The sequence below is a fragment of the Cynoglossus semilaevis genome, chromosome 3, assembly GCF_000523025.1.
Source record: "Cynoglossus semilaevis isolate Cse_v1.0 chromosome 3, Cse_v1.0, whole genome shotgun sequence".
In the NCBI taxonomy this organism is placed as follows: domain Eukaryota; kingdom Metazoa; phylum Chordata; class Actinopteri; order Pleuronectiformes; family Cynoglossidae; genus Cynoglossus; species Cynoglossus semilaevis.
The window spans coordinates 9,525,813-9,532,878 of NC_024309.1; positions in this window are offsets into that span (position 1 = coordinate 9,525,813).

Below are 7,066 nucleotides of genomic sequence, written 5' to 3' on the forward strand. Positions count from 1 at the left end.
CCAGGTCTATTTCTGAAAGTCTAATAAGATGAAGCCTCACACTTGCCATGCTTAGATAAGGAGTCACTTGAGTGAGTTAAAGTGTGTACCACGGCTCAGGCCTGCCTTCCACATCCACAAGAAAACACCTCAGCCCTTCAGTCCTTCTACAACACCTCCAGGGGGAGTTCTTAACACAGTTAGCGTTTAAGATTTTTTTTAGAATTTATTTCGCCACTGTGTATATTTAAACATTTTTTTACTGATATACACTTCTTTTTCAGTCTTCTGTGATGAATGATGGAGGAAGTCAAACCTGACAGACACGAGGAACGTCCTGGACTCTTCACCTGAACATTATCTGTCTACTTAAAGGATTCTGAACTACTGAAATGTATTTTCTACTTCCTGTCACATGATCTCTAACTATTATATATACATATATATGTCTGTATATATATGTATATATATTGTTTTATATTAAATGAGTTGTTAATATTAAAGCTCTGCTCACTTTCTGGCTCAGCTGGCTGTGTTAAAGTTTCATTATATTTATATATATATTTATTAATATATATATATAAATGTATATATATTTAGGTTTAATATATATAATATATTTTTAATATTTTTTAATGATAGTATTTTTAATCTTGCTTCGACCTTTTCTCTTTTCTCTGTGAGACACTTCGTTTGGTGATTTTTCACATCTCTGCACATATATCATTACATGTAATGTCATTATTATGTACGACTTTCTAAATATACTAAATGTATCTTCTTTTGCTCAGTGCTGAGCACAGTCAAAGCTGTCAACAATTCACGGTGCCAACACTGGCTCTCAGGTCCAAGTGTCCATCGTTAACCAAACAAGTACTGTTCAAGTGTGCACTAACAGCCTTCATGTTATACATTTAGGTCGAAAAAATATTCCTCTCTCCACACAAACACAAATAACTGTCGTTCAAAAAGACCGGCTCTAATGAAAAGGGAAGCCGTCATTTGAAGATCCTGTTATTTCTCCATATTTGGACATATTTTTAGAAGTGTTCCAGCAATTACCGCCGTCTATTTTAAACCACCGATTTCCACATCACAGAGCCACAATCAGACCACGTCCACATGTGAGAAACCCACATGGGTTGATTGTTCAGCCATTTCCCTTTGATTATCACCCGTGATTGCACCGTGAAGTCGCGAGCGCAGCCGCACTTTTTAACGCGCCGCCGCCGTGCCGTCGTGCCGTCATTTGCAGCAGCCATTCAGAACCTGATCTGTGGTAATCAGTGGAACTGCTCCGTAATCACCATGATGAAGGTTGGCTTTTTAAAGCTGTATACAGTCAAACACACACTCTCTAATCTGCTCCACTCCTAATCCTCTTACTTATTCTCTGACCTCTGAGGCTCGGAATAAAAACATCATCACCGTCTTTTCCGCTCCTGCACTTCATCATCATCTTCATCTTCATCTTCATCGTTCTGCTTCTTTGTAAACACTACTGCACTACAGCTGGCACAATTCCAGTCAAATCTGCCAATTCCTACTGTACTGTACACAAAACGTCCAAACTCTGGCCCGTGGACCAACTCTGGCACCGGCATTTTATTAGTTTTTCTTCCTGTAAAAAGATATTCATACAGTAGTCCGTCCTCAGGGAATGGAATTCCCTTTGGAATCCAAGTTTTTGTTTCAATGTGTACTTTAAAAACTAGCAAGACCTTGAATATATTTTGACAAACTTATTTTATGATCCTAATTTAAAATATATTTTACTATTTTGCTTCATATAGTCAATTCTCTGACTTGTTAATTTTGAAATACCCCTCACGTACCTCAGGGCTAATATTTACAGTAGCTGTGCAGGAAAAATCTACAATTATTAGTTGATGATTTTATTAATCTAAGTTTTGTGTTTTGTTCACCAAAGGCACTTTTGTGTTTGTTTGTTTTTCCAGGTCTGTTTAATTATCCCCAGCTCTTCATCCAACCTTTAATTTTCTTTTCTCATGTTAGACGACTTTAAATGCATTAAATAAGCTTTTTGTTCTGTTTTTCTGCAAATAACAACATAAACAAAGGTAATATTTGCTGGTGTGTTTCGTTGATGCCTAATTATATTTTCCATCCCAGAATGACTGAAGGCTTTTGGTATTGGTTTAATATCAAATTTGTCAAAAGAATGAGCGCAGCTGAATTATCTGCAGCGTCTGAGTCGTGAGAAATGTTCGTCTTTCTACTTTACAGCGTTCGTTTCGTCGTCTGTGCGGAGGAAATATAGGTCAGCGGTTTGTCTCAGCGTCCTCTGACCTCATCATCAGATAAAGAGAAGGTTGATTCTTAAGCTGCTCTGGCTTCGTGACACCAGACCAGATCTGCAGCTCCATCTTTCTCTCGGCCTCTGCTGGAAAATCCGTGTCTTTTCCGAGCGCTTCAGAGAGCGTGTCAGATTAATTACCGCAGCGTGATATCACCTGCCACCTCATCGTGTCGGGGCAGTAGAGGCTCTTTGTACGGCAGTCTTTCATCCCGTACTCTAATGGGATTCTATTTTTGACAATTACTGTAATAAGCGGTCTGACCAATCAGCTCACAGATCAGGGTCATCAGGACCGCGTTGGATGAAGGAGCGACGGCGGCTGCATGTAAATATTCTGATTTTCCAGACAGTAGCAGCGGAGGAATCTTCTCCTCTGATCATCTGTGCTGATACTCAGCTCTGTTTCACGCCACAGGGTTAACGAGGAGCTCAGGAGTGTAATCCTGCGTCAGTCCGTCCTCTTAGCCACTGATCCACTGAGTTACAGGTCAAAGGTCAACTGTTCGACCCTCCTGACAACTCCATAAAACATCAGTTCATCACAGTGAGCAGACATTTCTATCCCCTAATCAAAGGTTCCCGTGCAGAGGAGAAACGCAATCGTTTTCAACACGTAGGTGGCGCTGCTCTGGGTCGTTCACTGCCGTCAGTCCAAAAAATAATATAAAGGTACAACTGCCTGTGCTGCTTTTTGCAAACGCCGTCTCGGAGTTGGAAAGCTAACCTCTAGTTTCACATCATGACTTAATTAATGTTCTCAAAATAGAGTTACAAACGCAGAGCAACATGAACTTCTGTAGTATCCAAGATATCGAGATATTCTTGTGTTAACAGCAGATCTGCGAGGCAGGCGCGCTAACCGCTAAACTACTAAACCGACCTAACCAGCATGGTTTTTACTCTATGTATAATTACTTCCGACCTAACCAACATGGTTTTTACTCTGGTTTTATAATGACTGTTAGACACTACGCTGTCTCTTAAGAAACTTGTGCATGTTGCATTGCACTTGTAAGGATATTTTGAGCATTTTAGGAGATGAAATTTAGCTTAGATTATAAGTTTTTAACAGTTGAAATATTATATGTATATATAATACTATAAAAAAGAACAGCCTTTCTATAACAAAAGGAAAAAATGATTAAATGAAACTGTCCACTAGGGCAGACTGAGTCCGTACTTGACCATAATCCTACCTCTGGTTGGATTACAGACCGACCTCCCAGCTGGTCCACTGACTGGTTCTACCATCAGCTGTGTGTGACCCACATCCTTTTGTCTGGCTAATCCCTCACTTCCTGTGATCTGAGTTCTCCAGCAGCACAGCTAATCCTTTGTTCTGCCTTATTTTAACTCCAGATTTCATCAGAGTCAAAGGTCTTCCTCCTTCTGATGCGTTTCCTCCTCCTTCTTTAATTATGGTTGGACGTGAACAGAAACTCCACTCCACCGCTGATCAAAGCAGCCTCTCAGTGCATCTGAATATTTAGGTTGCTTCTATTTATTTATCCTTGTACTGTATAAGACAGGAGGACAGGAGTGACTCCAAAGGAACATCATCTCCTCAGATCTTCTTAACCGCAGATCTGAGCCCAGTGAATTCAATGACTGCGTGCGTTTCCAAACAGTCTCCAGACCGTGTGTCACAACCAATACACCACGCTACAGTCGCCGGCGTGAACTGATCAGTCAGATCAATACAGGAGGTAATAGAGTGTGACACGTCAGTGCTGAGATTTTACTCATGAAGTGCTGAGAGCTCCGAGATGAGGGAGAGACGTCGTCTCACTGCGGCCGCAGCAGATTCATCCTGACGACCATACGGTGGCGCTCAGGTTAATGTTTTTTTAATGTTTATTTAATGATACTGCAAAGGGATCTATCTGCCTGTAGTTCTCATTTCTTACCCATGGAGATGCATACATACTGTACATACACACACACATATATATATATATCTGCTCCACTTTAATGACCTTCACCAAGTGTCAGCCTTATTGAATAAATAAAACTCTCTGTATCTTTAATGCATGAATATATAATATTGGACAAATGCACGAGGGAGAAGAGCTCATTATTCCATTTCTATACTGACCTCTGATAATATTTATACTCAAAGCTATATATATATATATATATATATATATATATAATAGCTAGGCTCAAAAGTCTCAAGGTTTGAGAGCTAACTAACAGGAGGCCAAAGCTAACTACTCAAAGCTCACCAGCAGTCAATTCTACCATTTTTTTATAGTTTAATTTTTACTAATCTTGGCTTGGATTTTTAATTCCTTTAATAAAGTAGAATAAAACCCGTATCACAGCCGTGTGAGTCGGTCAACAGAGCAGAAAAACACCAGCGTGCCTCTGGACCAGTGGACATGGATGCGGCGGTATCACATTTCTTACAACATTATGCACACTGATTCCCATTGTGAGGAAATCCAATGCTGCATTGACTTTGGCTCACTTTGTTACACACTCGCTCTGCTGTGATTGGATAACAGCTGTAAGGCGATAGGTGACCAGTGCAGCGACTGACCAAACTTTCAAACAGACTCGATTTGGACAAAAGAATTCACAGGACGACTGTACCGCTCCTCACTTCTCCTTCAGTTTCATTCCTCTCCTCTCTGTCTGACGCTTTTCCTTTTAGTGTCAAAGTGCTATAACATTGTTTCCCAAAGACTGGGTCGCAACCCTCAGGTGGGACGCCAGAGATTTTTTTTTTTTTTGGGTCGTCTCTCATCATGTTTCCCAGGGGTTTATGATGTCTAATGACTTGGGTCATGAAGGTTTGTGACTTTTAAAATATGGATCCCAAGAAAAAAAGTTTTGGGAAACACTGTGCTATAACATAGCCCATACTCCACTGTTACAAATCCCGCTAGGATATAGGAGCTATATGCTAGCAGGCTAACTCTAGTACACAATTGATATGATCCCCCGAGACAAAAATAATTACACTGCGGGCCAGATTTGGGCCCCGGGCCTGAGTTTGGCTCATGTGCCCTAAATGCACTTTAGTTGTTGGTTGTTTTTTTTTTTGCGTTAAGAAGCGTTTCCAGCTGTAGCCAATGAAGTGGCCGCCCACTGTAAATGCTGAGGCTCATTTACAGCGTGTTTTTGGCTCAACTTTCAGATGCACCCTTCACACACCTCCGCTCCTGTGTTTTTCACACACAGAACACACAACTTGGCCGTCAGACGCTGTAACCACTCGACAAATTGCCATCCGTGCTGCTGTAGGTCTGCGCGCTTCATGTCTCAGCACTCAGACGACAGCTTTGTATTGCTTATTATGCAGTTTCTCTGGAGCGCGCTGTTTGCTAATGCAAGCCACAATCTGTGTTCGGCAGCAGCTGACTAGGGGAACTGTGGGAATAATTGTCTGTCACTCCTTGTTGGCTGCTCTGACGGCGGCTGAATGTCTTTGTGCAGCACTAACAGAGTTGTTTCAGGTCTCTGACAGTGTGGCTGCCCGGGCTGTGGATGCAGCGCCCTGGCAGCCGGGCCACATCTGTGGTCGGCCGCTCTGCCTTCCACAGAGGCAGAGCGGCCGACTCTGTGGAGAAGATGAGAGGCTGGAGGGAAGAGCACGCTAGGAATAAAAGCTGCAGCTCTGACCGCGGGAGATGGACAGGACAGATCCTGAATGGACGGGGTTTTTTTTTTCTTTTTTTTCTTCTCAAATATCAGAGTGCACTTTCTCACTCTGATAGGCCGAACACTCAGACAACAGCAGGCTGTGGTTCAGGCAAAGGTATTCCTAAGGATTCAGGATTCAGGTCCAAAGCATGAATTCCATCATCTACAGCCATTCATTTCAAAACTTGTACCAAACACGTGGCTCAAACAACCTAAGAAATATATATATAAATATGTATACATATATACGCAGACATGTATATACATATACATATAGAATTATATGTATGTATAAATACATTCATAAAGTTATATATATACACATACGTGTATATACATATATACTGTACATATAGGTACATATATAATATATGTATATATGAATATATACAGTACATACATATATTATATACATATACATATACATATATATACATACATAAACATATACATATACATAAACATATACATATACATATACATATATATGGTTGAGTACATATATGTTATGTGCCAACCCATTCCACAGGCTGTGGAAGGGAGAGGGAGACAGGTTTCTTCCTCACCTCGTCTCTCTTCCTGCTGGCGACACTAATCCGTGTAATTGGCCGAAGTAAATCATACCACAAAAGAAAACACCGTCGTGTTGTTGTTAATACGAGCCGACGCTCCACTCTGGGGCGATTTATAAAAATGAATCCGTGCGTCGAGGTGAATTAACGTAGGCCGTGAAAACCAGTGGGGAACGAACCGGGGTGAAAGGTCGCATTGTACGGTCAGCAAAGGTCACCGGGTCATCAGAAACCACTCTGCTCTGTCCGATCAGGTGGAAGATGGAAGATGACGGAATTTTCCGGACTGAGCCTGGGCCGCAGCTTCAGGTGGGATTGAAGAGTTCTTTACAGTGTGAGGTCACACACTGCCCACGTACAGCCCAGAGAGAGTGTCCAGAACCTTGGTCTGGGTCTGTGACTCGTGTCCTTGCCCGTGCTCTGCCGTGGTGTATCATTAAGACGAACCTCCAGGGACCGCGGCAGGTGAAGGGCAAACAGAGGGGCCTCGGGTTGATGCGAGTTGAGACTTTGGCGTCCTTGTTAGACGGATGTGTGTGCTTTCTCC